Source organism: Mastigoproctus giganteus, chromosome 3, assembly GCF_048544385.1.
Source record: "Mastigoproctus giganteus isolate SK-2022 chromosome 3, ASM4854438v1, whole genome shotgun sequence".
Taxonomy (NCBI): Eukaryota; Metazoa; Arthropoda; class Arachnida; order Uropygi; family Thelyphonidae; genus Mastigoproctus; species Mastigoproctus giganteus.
The window spans coordinates 225,127,090-225,142,602 of record NC_143577.1 but is presented as its reverse complement, the minus strand read 5'-3'; positions in this window follow the sequence as shown (position 1 = coordinate 225,142,602).

Below are 15,513 nucleotides of genomic sequence, written 5' to 3'. Positions count from 1 at the left end.
TTGTAAATTAGATGATAACTACCATCCAGTTATTCGTCTGGATATGGCATTGATTTAAATATTATTAAAATAATAATGAATAATAATAATCAGATAAAAGATCAGTTTAATAAAAAAAATTAATAGGAAATTAATAAACTTGTTAATAAATTGTTTTATGATTACCTAGTATACAACTAGATTGTACTGTCTGTATATAATTTTTTTGTAGTTTATTTGAAATGAAACCGTTTGATTTATAAATATGATTATGATTTTCAAATATTATTTATATTTGTTAGATTAAATAATTATTAAATATTATTAAATAATTATTAAATATTATTATATAGTTTTTTTTTTTTTTAATTTTTAAAGGCCAATGGAAAGAACTGAGGGGAAATTTTACAACTTCAAATTACTAATTCTTAATTTATTGATATATATACACGAATAAAATTAATCTTAATATTGCGCATAACGTATAAAAAGTTATCGAATAAAAGGTACTTAAAATTATCGAATATTAAATAAATATATTTCAGTAATGTGTAATAATTTTTCCCGCTGATAGCAGCAATCGTATTACGTATATGACCCTTTTAATTCATGAATTTTATCGAGTACCTGGGCAAATGCTCAGGTCTTCATACAACCAACTATGTGTATGTTAAATTATATATATATTATATATAATTTAACGTGCTCTCTCTCTCTCTCTCTCCCCATATATATATATATATATATATATATATATATATATATATATATATATATATATATATATATAGAGAGAGAGAGAGAGAGAGAGGAATATTGAACGATTCTCCATGGAGGAACGTTTCAAACTCCTCGAGTGATGAAGGTGAGGAAATCTGCTTCTCACTCTCTCTCTCCAAATATGCCCACAGTGGCTCAATAACATTTAAGTCTGGTGAATGTGCAAGCCATGGGAGATGCTTTTATGCTCCTTAAACCAAGATTAGACGCATCTGGCTGTGTATTGGTGCATTGTCATCTCGAAACATGGCATCGTTTGTGGAAAACAATGGTTGTACCAAAGAATGAACTTGGTCACTCAGAATATCAAAGTAATCAATGGCAGTAATTCGCCCGTTCAGAATGATGAAAGGACCTAAAGAATACCAAGATTTTGCTGCCGAAACCATTGTTCCTCCTCCATGACTGACGGTTGTCACAAGGCAGTCATGATGATGCCCTTCCTTTGGCATTTGCCAAACGTAAACTCTCCCTAATTGTAAAATTGGAAAAGTGTGAATGATAATTCGTCTGAAAATATGAAATGTTTATAATCATCAAGTGTCAAGTTTTTATGCTCCTTGCATCCTCATTCTAGCATTACCACCAGTAACAAGTGGTTTAGCAACAGCGGCTCAGCCGTAAATTTCAGCTTTATGAAGTTCTTGCCGAATTTCAGCGTTATGAAGTTCTTGCTATAAACTGGATTGCTGAGATGCACATTAATTCTGCAGTTATTTTTGAAGCAGTAGTTTTCGGACTATAATCTTCAGTGTCTGGCGGTCTCTTTTGGTCATCTTCCATTTTCTGCCACAGTTCGTCCTATCAGATTTTGTTTTTCCTTGGTGAATGCAGACATCACTTTCGATACAGTTGCTCTGGGCTACATTAAACAAATCAACAGTTTTTAGTCATCGATGCCCCTACTAAACGTGTACCAACAATTTGACCTCTTTGGAATTCAACAGATCGAGGATTTTTTTCATGTACCTTTTATATCACCTCTAAATAAACATCAGTTTTTATCGTCTTTCCTTCACAGTACTACCGCAAGAAACAAAAAATATCATTCACTATATGTTCATAAATACCTCATACAGCCATTACAAAAACTACTACTTTCATATCAGGTGTTTTCATTATTTTGTCCATCTCCCATATTATGCCCTCGTGGGTAGCACAGTTGGTAGGAACGCCGTCCTCCCCAACTACGGGCGGAAAATGCCTGTTCGAGACCCGTCGATGACACGAGGAATTTTTATGGACCTTTTTCATAAAGTGGCCGAGTTAGTCGGTCTCAGTCGAGGATAGCATGGTTTTTTTTTCTCCTGGAAACTAGGATTTTTCGTCCAGCAAACAGAAAATGGACCTCAGAACGCACGCAATTTACAGACAATGTACACGGAGCAATATGGCCTTGTCGCTGATGCTTCTAAAACCCTACAACAACCCTGTATTATAAAATGTTTTGGTGAGCGTGTGTACATTTCAACATCTGGAATTTAAAGTGACAGTGGATTGTTTATTAACTTTACATTTAATACATTCTAAGATTTTTAATCTCTTTCGTTCGAGCGCTATTAAGAATGATGCCAGTATGTACCGTTCACTTATTAAAAAATATTAAAAGACTTAATAATTAAATATTAATAATAAATAATAATTAAGCTAAATGTCCTGGAACTGTGAAACAATGGAAATGTTATTCTGAAAACAGTTCAGGTTTTGTCTAAACAATTCAAACACAATACATGTATTGCATGTATTTGAAACTAACTGAAACACGGTGAATACCCATCTGCTATTCTAGGAACAAGAATAGCAGATAGACAGAATAATAACACTGGAACAGGGATAGCTAATAGACAGAATAATAATATTGGAACAGGAACAGCTGATAGATAGAATAATAATATTGGAATAAGAATGGCCTGACAGACAGAACAGCTTGGAACCAGAATAGCAAATAGACAGCTTGGTACAAGAATAGTACATCGTACCAGTTAGATGGGTACCAAAAGAAAATTTAATTAAAGTGAATTCTTAAAGACCGTGACCTAAGTATTACAGTTTAACGTCCATTGATTGTTTTTAAAACTAGGTCAACGTTGGCAGTTTAACTTGCGACATCCTTTGGTCTAACCCCTTGAACAAAAAATAGGTCAACTTCGCAGTGTTGTGCCCTTAACCTTCGACCTTTTACCTTCTCTAATGAAGTCAAACTTCCTACACCTGTCCAGTATCATACACAAAGAATAATGATCAAAAAACATTTGCAGGCTATCTTGAATTAGATCTGACAAACTCGTGTTTCTCGCTATTTTAAGATATTGAAATATGAAAGAATTGCTAGACAGTCGATAATTTATCTAGTAATTCCCAAGTTGTCATGATTCCGTGTGGAACTTTCAATTTCCATCCCTTAAAAGCAAACATAAATAAATAAAATAAAAATAACGTTCCGCATTAAAAGAACAAATCAGTTTATACAAGATGTCCACTTAAAGGAAATATGAAATACGTATAATCTATATGGCTAGAATAAAAATAACAGTGAAGAATAAAAGGAGACAGAACAGTGTTTTAAAATGGATTAAATAAGCAGCGTTGTTTGAATAATAATTTGTTGAAAGTACAAGGTGCGGCTAAAAAGAAACGACAAATATTTTTTAAGTCATTTATTATTTTAAATACAATTTCAATGGTCATCCTCTTCAAAGTACTCTCCAGCCGCGCCAATGCAGCGCTCCATTCGCGATTTTCCAAGACCTTAAACACCAACGGAAGTCCTTGGAAGATACCGCCTTTAATTGCTGCGTTGTGTTCTGAATGTCTGCTTATCTCTTCTCTCTGGATGAAGTAAATCAAAATTTACTTCATCCAGAGAGCTATGTGAGATGGGATATTGTCATATGCAAAATCCACTCGTTCAAACAAAAGTTCGATCTTTTTCTGCGAATGCACTGCCGTAAACGTTGCAAAACTTGAAAGATAGAATTCTTGGCTCACTATTCCTTTGCTTCGAAAATTATTATGGTTTTTAGAACAATGTGACGTCACTAAAAGGATCAGAAAGTGATTTTAAGCAATGCTTCCAAATAAGGCAGAAATGAGGGAATGTGTAAACCTAGAAGGAAAGTTTTTTTTTTTTCCTTCTAGGTTTATACCACACCTATTTTCTTCACAGAATTAGTCTGGTTACTTTGTCAGACATCGTGGATGTATTTTTGGATGTTTCTGGATATTTGTTAGTTTATTGAGAATGTTTTGTTCATTACTGAAACTGTACTGAATACTGTCCCTGTATTTTTCAGCTTGTTTCTATTGCACGATGAGATTCTTTTGATGGATGTATATGTTCTTAGCTTTTGTTTCGATCTCAGAGTTTCTGCCTTTTCAAAATCTCTGATCCGGAGATGATTGGAGATGGAGAGGAGTAGTGAAAGCAATCCTGAAAGGTTTCCTTGTAGAATATGCACACTTTTTTTAGATTATTTTCTAAATAAAAATTTTTCTTAAATGTTATTTATTAGAACATTATAAAAAATTGCTTAAAAGAGGGCTTTGTGATTTTCACCAGTGGTCACGATCGTTCCACGTTTACGTTTTTTTTTTTTTTTTTTTAAACATTGATTTTATTTCCGGGCTTCTTCCGGGTTGAAAAAGACGAATTCGACTCTCGTCACGCTAGAGGAACTTTTACAGTATTTTTTTTTTTTTTTTTTTCCTTCTCCCACAGCATGGCCGAGTTAGTAGTCGGTTTCTGGCGAGTGTTTTCATGGGTTTTTCATCCAGACTTTTTCCCGTCAAAACCGACCGAAGAAAGTTCGCCATTACAGCTACATCATTACTTGCGCCTCATAGCCTAACTTGCTTTGGCGGGTTAATAAATATTTTTCGTTAATGACTACACGTCTCATGCCATGGAGATTGGGGCTCGTAAATTAATAGCCAGTCATCTGGAACATCAAAAGAAATAAGTGATGGCTCCTCGACTCCCAAACATTTTTCTTCCTCTCCACGAAGCGTTGCAGAACTAGTAGATTAACACACACAACCATTACCACTTAAAAGACTTGCGATAACTATTTACTTATATAGATTTCTCATTTCCAGTTTAGAACTTGACCAATGCCATAGTTTAAAACAGGAGTCAAAAAATTGGCAATCATCTGCTTAAATCCTAAGGCTCTAGGGTCCTGAGCAGTGCAACTTTAATACTGACATCATAAAAGTTTTGTAGATAAAATTGAATCGATAAAACTGTATTTATTAAAAGGAAAAAAATTCAGAAAGGACTACTGATGTACTTCCATTTTATTACTTGTACAGGTCAAGAAACCTTAACTTTTTTTTTTTTTTTTTTTAATTTCTGTTTCAATTCCATCCTTGGAATCAACACCTTTAAAAGGTCATATCGATAAAAGCAATGATTGAATTGCATCGTATTCCATCTACGTCACAAGTTGTTTAGAGAAGTATTTGTCCCGCTCTAATGTTATATATATTAATGTGTTTTGTTTTTATTACTCTCAGATACAATTAGATTTAGAGTCGCATCTAGCCTCTTTAAATCACAACGCAAATCCAGTATCTCCTTATGGGATGACAGTTAAATATTGGAAGAATTTTTTTACCCATTCGTTTAATGTCACTCAATGAATTCCTGCTCATGATTCGATACCCATTTGTTATAGACGAAAGTTAAGCCACATAGCACTTATTTTGGAAAGACAGTCTTAATTAACTGGGGAAGTTTATAATTAATCAACCAAGCACAGTTTAGGGAGAGGAACCTGCCAGATCTGGGCTGCATGCACAAGCAAACTGGGGTTGCAGCTAGTTCGTTAACTGTGCTTGGCCAAGGACATTTTTCCCCTCGGGATGTAACGTCAGGATGGACAAAGAAAACGAGAGAGAGAATACGTAAGAGGTAGAACTAGATACCTATCTGAGGCCGATTGTTATCTCTCTACCTCACGAACCTCGCATCACTTTTGCTCCGTACGTTACTTGGTAGAGCTGAAAGGTTTTTTCTTTTGTGGCCCACAAATACGGGCTACACCGTCTCATGCCAAGGAGATTGGTGGCTTGTAAATTAACAACCAGTCATGTGGCACACCAAAAGAAATAAGTGATGGCTCCTCAACTACCAAACATTCTTCTTCCTGTCCATGAAGCGTTGCAGAACTAGTAGATTTGCAACACGAACTGCTACATGTAGCACATCTGAAAAATAGGTTCGTGCGCTTTTATACGCCGAACTATAAAGGAAGTTTATTTAAAAAACAAATATCTGAAATACTCCCTTAGCAAAGTGATGGGAATATTGAGTTTATGCTTCATTAATTAAGAAAAACATTAATCGATAATTGATTATGGTGGGGAAAAACGGATGCTGATCAAGGTGAATTTCTGAACACTACGCGAAAATTGATCGGCCAAAGAAAAATCTTAAAATTCATGGACATTTAAAGTGTATGGCACAAATAGAAAGGGTTTATATACATATATTTGCTCAATATGTGATAAAAATACACTTGTGACTTACATTTAAGATGTTTTTTGAATAGACTAAACAGTTTCAAATAATAATATCATAAGCACAGTTCCCTTAAACGGATTCTGCACAAATTCCAGCTGGTATTGAGAATGTTTTTTCTTTATGTGTAACCAGTACATTTGTAATTATAATAACATTATTGGTCTGTATATGAGATGAAAACGTGTATTTATTTCACTTAAAATTTTGTCAACCTGTTTTGTTTATTGTAATCCTGAGTTTCGGAAGATCGAAGTTCGGTTTATCGGGTCAACGTTAACTTTTATTAAATTAATTTATATCAGACACTTTTAGAATATTGTTATACAGGATCATTCAGAAATATTCTGCCAAATTTGGGGAGTCAGTAGTTATTATTATCGAGGGTCAGAAAAACGCCTTGCTAAGTTAAAGCGTCTAGAAATTTTGTTTGCGACCTTAACAGTACTCCGAATTTTCTATTTATTTCTCTATTTATATTTCTTAAATTCATTTTTTACAGAAAAATATCATGAATGGTAGCAAAATTTTTAGAGCTTCAACTCAGCAAGAGGAATTTTTATCCAGAAAACATGCAAACCGACCACACACGCAATTTATAGACATAATGGGCATGGGTGACACAGTGATTGCAAAATAAGGGGTTAGACTTATACGGTGAATATATTAAGCATGAATTAACAAGACAAAAAAAATTCAAATCGACTTAAACGCCGAAATATGTGTTAAGATAAATTATGTAATGACCATAAATTAAGGACCAAGATCTAGAAGAAACTTACCCAGCAGTAGCATCATATGACTTGCGAGTGAGGACAGGATTTTCTCAGATTACGGTCCATTGTACATCAGCCGCATTACCTCGTGGCTGTTGGGGGTTTACATGAGATAATTGACTTTTCTGAGACCTGGGAAGTCTTACAAAATCACTGAGAACTGGTTTCCGCTAACTAGAGTTTAATCTGGTACTCCTCGTACTATTCTTAAATATAATCTGCCAGATAGTAAACAACAAGACACCGTAAACAAGATTTAAATAGATCTTAAGTGATACATTACAGATTATCGATACGACGTATGCTGATGTAATAGATATTCTAATAAGTAGATCCTTGTTATGCTAATCACTACCGGATGGCCTGCTTATCTATGTAGAAATTACTTCTGTTATTTATTAAATTATGCAGTGTGGTATCACCAGATTATATAATACTCTGCCTAGCTACTTTATGAGACCCATGAAGGTAGACTATGTATAACAATCAGTGAAAAATATGTGGATTAAAGAGGTCAGTTGTATGTGTGATATGTTCAGAAAAACTATAAAACCGTGTGACCCACAGACATGCGGTTTGATATGCTGACGGACAGGATCTCACGTACTTCCAGTGATGTTTCGCAGATTCTGGCTAAACCAACCCTGGAATCTCATTTTAGGGATGAAATGGAAAGCTGTGTTCGTCTACACTCGACTTCCCACGTTAGTCCAAGAATTGAGGACAGCTTTGTTACCTGATTGATCCAATATTCTTCTTGTTACCTTTTAACACTTGGTTTGATTCCTTGTCATACCATGTCGGAGTTATCCCGTGGTTGCTTTTTATTCAGTTTCTTGTGGCTCTTTCTCAAAAGAACCTGAACAAATAAATAATAGTTTGTATTTAATGGGACAGTTAGGCTTGCCTGTCTTCAGAGATCGTCTGGAATACAGTATATTCAAAACGTGCAACGATGTCCTTGTTTATTTTTACTTTGTGTTTGTTTATTAGTGTTATGGTCAGCTTAGACTTAGAGGAATGTCACTTCAGTTGCTTGTTTGGAGAATACGTAATAGTGGCGGCTCTCAGCTTTTAGAAAAACGTTTGCGAGGACCACTTGAAATAATCCCGCAGGCGACTGGTTGGAGACTATGATTTACTGACCAAATGAGATTTTAATATGGAAAAATAAGAAAGTCTAGAAGAAGGGGAAAGCGAATTATCAAGAGTGAAATCAAATTGAAGGTTTGAAGAAAATTCTGCTGAAATATTATTCTTTTTTTTTTTTTTTTTATCCTTTCATTAATTCAAAGGTGGTCTTAAAGTGATATTTACACTTCTAGACCAGGAATTTTCGATAAACGTTGGATAATAATTAATATGCATAGCTACCTTGATGCAATTAATTAATACTTGATCTTGAACCGTGGGAAGCTGAAATTCGCACATATAATTTATGATTTAGTACACGGACTACAATTTCTTTATTTTTCGATGTCCACACGCTGCACCTGGGTGTGGTAAATGTGACCTACGACCCTACGAACTCATTCCTTTTGAGTAATCCCCACAACTCCTAATGATTTCTATAACTTTTCATTGTTGAATTTCATCAAGCAGAGAATGGTTTTAAAGTGGTAGCTAGCTACGAAATAAGAACAAACAGCCAATTATGTCGTGTTTCTGTAGGAAGTTTGTGCATTCATTCGCCTCTAGTCCAACTGGTTACTCCTTGTTGCAATGCGCTGGAAAAAAAATGTCAACGTGACTGGAAAAGAGTCATCAATCATGGTGTCATAAGCCGGAGTTTGTTGGGTGGGTATTAAGGTGGCGTCGACATTCATTTATGATACAGAGATCCGCAATTTTGTGGTCGAATTAATGCGTGTCCTCCATCGTCCCCTTTGCTTTGTGTTGTTACTTGGGTACTCGTAAGGTATTTCATTAAGCTTTCTTCTCTCTTCGTGTTTTTTAACAGAAGACGAAAAGGTCATTCTCGTGGGGCATTGCATGCTAATGATGGTATAGCACACTTCCTGCTATACCATCATTCCTATTGCTTGTTCTTCGCAGCAGATTCCTGTTTGATTATGTATTCATCGAGAGGGAGATGCAGTAGAGTTTTTAGCATTTGTTTACAATGGTAATCCTCACTTGCTAATGACAGTCTTGGCATGGCGGTAATGTCTGCAATATCACTTGCATGTTGTTAATGGTTATTTGATAACAGTTTGCTTATCTGCGTGGCCTTTCATTCTCTGTTTGTCAACGACGAAAATTTTACTTTGAGCAGAACAGGTCTATCAAATTGGTCTGCCGTCTGATACACACATGTATCAGACGGCTTGTACGAGTATACTGGTGGACAAAAAAATTCCCCCCACTTATAAAAAAGATTAACATTGTTCGGTGAGCATTCCAAGTCAAGTTAATCTCATAGTTTTGGACAGTTCCAAGAGGTTAGTGAATTATGATATTGCCCCGCTGAACCCTATATACACTGGCTGACCGAAATATTAGAAACCCTACCTAAAAATTGAGTTCATTGGTCAAACAGAATTGGTTCAATATGTTGATTAATTACTACGTGTATGTTATAAGTCCCTTCAGATATGTCAGGGTGGTTCAGTACCTTCATGAAACCGATGCCATACCGCAATTTCTGCAACATCGTATAGCTCGTGCTTTTGGTAGAATTCGCATATCTATGTTAAGTTATCCATAGTCGCTGAAGAAGCAGTTTAATCCCAGCCATTTTTAGCAATGGTTATCTGCCACATTCATTTCTTTTGAAAGTGAATGCTGGAATTCTTAGTCAGCTTCCTATAATCTTGATTACATCGGATAATCCACTGATGTTCATAGTTTTTATTATGAATATCTGAATCTGTCTAGCATTTGGGAGAAATTAATACTCTCGTAACGATTTGTAAACTTTGAATTTGACACGAACGTAACGCAGACATATTTTGACCAGGCAGTGATGGCGAATATCTGCAGTGTATCCAAGAAAGCAACTGAAGATATTATAAACCATAAAAAGCCCTTTGTGAGGAAATGTAACCTGAAAAAAATTTAACAAAATTTTAAGAAGATAAATAAAGGCTGTCTGATATAAAGTGAATGAAGTGATTAGGAAAAAAGAAAAACTACAAAATGTCAGCGAGACGGCAAGTCTCCTTTCAGACATAATTTTTTTTCTATAAAAATTATATAACGGACTTGAAGAGAATTTTCAGAAGTTAAAAAGAAAACTCCATGAAAGGATGGCAAAAATTTACCTGAGAATAATCTAGGAGAGATTCGGCCGCTGAAGTCTCATCTCTTCAGGGACAGCCACAAGGCACTCTATCGGGCGAAGGAAGAACGTAGTGTTTCAATAATTCCTCGACCCAGAAATGCCTGGGATGAACTGTTGTAGCCCCTACACTACGGCTATTGAGTAACACCAACAGAAGTGTAAAATTAACTAAGAACATGTAGATATGAATATAAATACCCACGTACTGCGCCCCAAGTGGGGATAGAGACCTAATAGTTTTATTTCAAACCTCAAATATAAGATTGTCTATATCAACTAAAATATAAATTAACGGAAACGATATTATAATTTTGAAAGAAACTGTTTCGCTGGTTTTTACCGGAGTTTTCACTTCTGAAAATTGTCGTCCAGTATGTTATATAATTTATTTAGGATAAATCTATGTCTGAAAGGCGATTTACTGATATTTTAAAGTTTTCCTTCTTTTCCTAATCACTTCACTAAAATATCGTTAATTTTTTTACATAGTATATGTAGAGAATATTACAGTAGGTTGTACTTTTCTAATAAACTCCAAGGCAGAGAAGACCATGCATCATTTTTCCATATTGTGTGTATTCTCTGATCGATTTCTCTGTTTGATGAACCCAACTTTCCTGAAGAAAAACCCTAACCTCCATCCTCCCCTTTTTTGGGTAAATTGACTACTCCCCCCGCCCTCCTTACTATTTTGTCTGTATCCTTCCCAGACGTTTTCTCTACTCGTTTCCTTATACTTTTCGACATTACGTGTGGAAGTGGGCTGATTTCAAATCTGTCCATAACGTTAGGAATTTTTGTGAACTTTTATCACAACGTTAACTAACGGGTCTCAGGTAAGTAGTGCATGATTTTTTTTTCTCCCGGAAACTCCAGTTTTTGTCCACAAACGGAAAAAAGAATACATGAAATTACAGACACAATATACCGACTCTGGCAACCCCATCGTCGGCCGCTGCAGCCGAGTGGTCAGCGAGAGGGTGTATAAGTATACGAGCCTTTGAATGACCGTAATTCAAGCTCGCGTGACTGCTAAATGCGATACTGTTTCTTGTACTGTCTAAACGGAAAATTTATTTATTGATATGGAAGGAAGTCCAAAATGGAGTTTTCTTACAGTAGATGGCTTGAATTCTTATGGCGGAGGTTGAAGGAGTGCTGCCATAATAAATCTGCCATAGGTGAGATGGGAGGAGGTTCTGTTATATGCTGTTTTCATTAGATGGAAAGTGGTAGTACGATGGAGACCTCGCCGGAAGCAGTTATGGGTCTGGGTTCTGTGAATTCGAGTCCCATCTAACGAAAGGAGCTTTCGACTTTTTTTTTTTTTTTTTTCTTCTCCACATCATGGCCGAGTTGAGCGCTGTGTGGAGAGGCCTGCAAGGTTTTTTGCCCTCCAGGAAAGCTGAATTTTCATGACGACAATACATTGTCGTCATGATCTCTGCGTAAAATCGACCAATTAATCAAACCCGCAGAACATATTCTGTAGTAAGGAAATTGCCAAAATCATGGTAATATGAGCGTCCTGAATTCGGAACCATCACCAAAAAAAATGAGATTTATCCAATGTATTCATTAGAAAGCTGAACATGTATTATGACATGGTGTTCGATCTTGCGTCTTCAGACGAAATAAGTACTAGCTCTTTAATTACGATGGCAGGAATAATCCTTTCGTGATTACTCTCTGTGCTGCTGAAGACAATTTTTTTTTTTTGCAGTCCTTAAACCTAACAGAAAGTAGTCTACTCGTACTTCAGAAAAGAGTGTTTTGCATTCTTTTCTTGTTTCTATGTTTTCCTGTAGTCGGCCTACAACGGCCTTTATGAAAATGACACCTTGAACTGTCCCACATAATGTTAGTTGTTTTGGAAGCACCATTTCATGGTATCTCGTGGATCTTGTAATATATGTCCTCTCTACACCCCACTGCAGATAAACAAAAACTAATAATTCTGCTAACGTCGCCGACTGTATAGTCCACACTCTGGTATGTTCTTTCTAGAAAACATTTCACTCTTTAAGAAAACAGAGCATTACACTGTGGTTCATTGAAATTCAAAGTTCAACGTTTGACCTACATTGAGGTGGACATTTTGAGATAAGTGAGGGAGGAAATGAGGTCTGTCACCAGAAACAGGATCTTCAGTCATGTCCCCGTGACATTTATTTGAAAATTAATGACCTCTGGCTGTAGAGAAATTTACAGTTTTAGCCACCCAGTAACTTACTCTTTCTCTAACAACTTTAAAATGCATTAAGGTTTTTAAAAATTGATATTCTATTGAGGGTTTTATTGTGTCCGTGGGAGGAGGCGAGGGGGTTTGAAACAGAAGCATGCTTATTATTAAAGTCATGCCTTCAAAAGTTATCAAAATTTTAATTTTTATTTCATGACATAAATATGTTTCCTGTTTTGGTATGTGACTTGCCTGTGCATCAGATTACACTTCAGTTTATTTATTTACATCAGAATAGTGCATTAATCTGCACTCGAAGTCTTCATATTGGTATGGCCCATACCGTATTTGTATGGGCCATACTAGTTCATAGAAGCCGGAGACTTTTGATGCACCAGCAAATAAATAAATGATTATATCATAATAAAATAATATGTTAATGTACGCAGTGCATTTCAGGCGCATTAATATATAGTAATAATACATGATTTATTAAAAAAAAACATCCATTCATTAGGAGTCGACTTATTACATGTGGACGGACATAGCAAAAACAATAGGCACTCTACACATATATGCGAACGGGCAATCAGGTGGCAATTTATTCCAATGATTTACAATTTGCTGGTTAAAGGAAAATTTTTTATAATCCTTCATTAGTTGGAATTTACTCCCCTCGGATACCAATCTCTAATCCACATATTCCGGGTCTCTCCTCATGTGAGGTCCCTTAACTTATTTCACTGCGCATTCCTCAGCTTTGAAGCTTTTAAAGAAGCCCAGTAATCTTATTTTGTATGTTTTAATTGTAGTCTCCGTATTTCAATACTGAATTCGAAGTGCAGCTTCACTGAATACCTTATACAGTGGAATTGTATGAGGACAAATCATTGGCTAGTAGTTCCTGTTTTTATAGAAAAGATGCCAGCCGAACGAACTACTTGTGTAAATATCGGTTATGTGTATCATCGCATAATATACTACCCTACCAAAATATTAGAGAAATTACCTATGGGCACGTCCTTAGCTCAGTAGTCAGTATACAAAGAGATTTACTCGCACTGCCAATTCGAATCGAGGTGACCTCTTTCTGTTTTGTAAACATCTCTACATCCAGATGTTTTGTAAACATCTGGAAATCAGCAAGTGTTTTGCATATGAGAGACTAGCTGATTGCCATATGATCGTAAGCTCCTTGCTTACTGTACTGTACTGCTGGAAATTGGGTTCTACCATCCAGTGCTGAAATTTCAGTGATTGTGTGTAATATTTTCTTCTCATTTCTTCGTAATCGCGAGCCAAATACTTCTTATTGTAGGGGGCTGTGTTTTGGGCATTCAGTCATCAATGACCATTATGTTTTTTTTCTTTCATTAGCCACTGATTAAGAACCATAAACGCTGTCTGCGTCGATACATGGATGTATTTTCTACTACGCGTTACATTACTCCCATGCACGAGCACTGTAGAACATGCCTCTGGTCGATGATGTCACCTGCCTTTCTCATAGTACACTTTTAATGACTCCATTACTTCACCGAAGCACTTAAACTCCGATAAGTTTGCGATATCATGTGACCCCATATGTCACGGTGGCGTGTCACGTGACTCCTCGATAAACTAGAGCAGTGGTCTCCAAAGTTGGGTGCGCGAGATGATCCATGGGGTGCATGAGATAATCTGAATTAAATCAATATTTATTAATTATGAAAACTTTTTAGTTTTTCGAAACATAATTGAAAATAAAAATTATAAATAAATGTTATTTTAATACAGTACTTCAATATGTGGCTTTGTTTGATCACGCGGCTTTATTCGATCCTGCGCGTTCAGTTACATGCATTGTGTACTTGAACTTCAATTAATTTTGTTTTGTATTTTTTAATTTGTGATCTTTTAAAATTATATGTGATTTAGATGTAATGCCTTCCATGTAAATGATTTATAAATTAAAAAAATATTAAACTTATATATTTATTTTTTTATTCCGGGGTGCGCGCTAGTTCTTTTAAGTAAAATAAGGGTTCGAGACCAAAAAAGTTGGAGACTACTGAACTAGAGAATACATTTTTACATAACCCGAATATGCTGATATGCCCCGATACATTATTTGGCACAAGAAAGTATTGAACCAGTAGCGGCCCCTGGCGATTTTAACCAGTGCTAAAATAAAATAAAATACTTTTTTTTTTTTCTTTTTTTTAATAAAAGCACCCGAGACTGGAATCTTATTCTGGCACATTAATTTCCTCTTCGGGCCAGGAGAAGAGATGTGACGTGTTGTTGTGCACATGCATGGTCGATTTGTTATATGTACGCAATGAGAGCCACTTTTAGAGGTGCCATGTCGCTTCATTCTGTTAACGTACAAATGCGACTATATTATATAACATTTAATATTTATAACATCAGCTATAAATCAAAAAATAAATACAAATTCATGATAAACTAAACTATAAATCAGCAATAAATACAGAAAGGTATTTACTTTTTATTTTTTAATTTTACTCTTTCAGTGCCATGGATCAATGGCGCTTTAGAGCTAGCCCCTAGGTTTACAGTGCAGCATAACTTCATAAACTGCTGTTTATGAAGGCATAAACACAGTGACAAAAACCTGAAAAGTTGAACATAACCATTCATTATGTACAGGATCATAAAATATAGATTTTCTAGTTGGAATTACCTATCACGTTAAGTACTTAAATAAATCCTAAAAAACTTTTAAGTACTTAAGTATATTTATTTAAGTACTTAAACTCTGTACTTAACTAACTGTACAGAAAGCGATGTTATTCTATAATAAACTATATTAAAATAATAATTATGAATTTAATAAAATAATACATGTTTTAACCACTCCTTCTGTATGTAAGTTAAATGTGATTGCTTGCAAGTGGAATGTATGCCTGGGCTACTTTTACTGTTTGATGGAAATTTTAGAGGTGCTTGTTTAATTTGGGAAAGATAATTTTCAAAGTTTTACACCAAC